The 1285-nt window shown below is 61.6% G+C and overlaps 1 protein-coding gene across 1 annotated transcript in view; it reads right to left on the bottom strand.

Moving 5' to 3' along the window:
* Positions 1 to 748: 748 nt before the first annotated feature.
* EMIHUDRAFT_458797 (hypothetical protein) overlaps positions 749 to 1285 on the bottom strand; it is a gene marked incomplete at its 5' end in the record, with an annotated part of 6919 nt that continues 6382 nt past the window's right edge. Inside the window, one exon of the mRNA XM_005771518.1 lies at positions 749 to 1155. The remainder of the gene's footprint in view (positions 1156 to 1285) is intronic.

The raw sequence follows: 1285 nt of genomic DNA, 5'->3' as shown, positions 1-1285 counted from the left end.
AGGCGGATTGGCGACAATGCGCCCCCCCCCCCCAGGGGTTCTCTCTCGGTCGGATTGGGCGGTCCATTTCGCACGGAGCGGGTGGGCAGGGTGCTAGAGTTGCTCGATCCGGCCCAGAATACACGCTGACGGTGCTGTGGGTTTGTGTAGCATAAGTGCACTCGGGCGCGGGAGGTGCGCTCGAACCTGGCCCCGGGGGAGGCTGAATCGGCGTCCGGGGGCGCGATCGCGAGTTCCATCCGGACCCGGGGCCTTACGAACCCCGCCCGACTTGCGGTTCGGGACCGAGGAGGAGGCGGGGTACCGGGCTTGTCTAGGGGGTTGTTTGCGCTCGGGGGCTGCTGGGATAGGCGGAAGACCGCTCATCTACCGTCTGAACTCTCAAAGGGCGTGCGCTTTCCCGCCCGAGTTGGGAGATCGCGAATGGCCAGGGGGGGGGGGGGGTAAAACTGGCCCGGGAGTGTGGATTCAGAGAGGACGGCACAGTGGGCGTGCACAGCACCTTTACCGGTTATTTCTTTGTGCGTTTTTCTGCAGGGGTGCTGTCTCGTGCTGAGACCCCTCGTGCTCAGCCATAGCGTCATCGGCCCCACCGGCGCCACCGCCGAAAAGTACGCTTTGGTCGTTGAGAGGACACTTTCATTTAATGGTTTTCGTACAAAAAAAGAGAGAGCAACTGGGCCCCAGCAGTTAAGTCGTAAAACGTAGCCGTAGAAAGATCGTACAAACGCGTGCACCGAGGGCATTTCGTTTAACTCGCGCTGGACAAAATCAAACCATCTCCATCTCACACACCACGCACGATATTGTCACACGTACGAGGGAAATGAAGACGCGCATCGTGGGTGCCCTCTGCGGGCGCACAGCGCCTGCGCACGGTCCGACTCTCTGGACGGTCCCTAGCGTCAGGCGGCCTTGCCCTGCCTCATCTTGATCAGGTGCCTCGACGAGTGGTACCACGCCGAGTCGACGATGCCCGCCACCGTGAAGAGCCCGCCGATGACGGCGGCGCTCCGCGTGAGGAAGACGAGCAGCGAGCCGCCGCGCTCCTCGCGCTTGCTCACGCGGAGCGGCGTGAGCTCGAAGGTGAACTGGACGGACGGCGTGAGCGCGGAGTCGGGCCCGAGCTCCTTGAAGTGCTGCGTGGTCGAGTACCTATGGATTGACTCGTGGACGACTTAGTAAGTAAGAGGATGAAGTGCCGCGAGGTCGAGTACCTATTATATAATTCGTCGAACGACTTATTTAGGAGCTCAGAGCTCGAGGTTGAAGTGCCGCGAGGTCC

This window comes from Emiliania huxleyi, assembly GCF_000372725.1.
Source record: "Emiliania huxleyi CCMP1516 unplaced genomic scaffold EMIHUscaffold_381, whole genome shotgun sequence".
NCBI classification, from domain to species: domain Eukaryota; phylum Haptophyta; order Isochrysidales; family Noelaerhabdaceae; genus Emiliania; species Emiliania huxleyi.
Note: the sequence above shows the minus strand (reverse complement) of the source record. Positions and strands in the feature narration are given on the sequence as shown.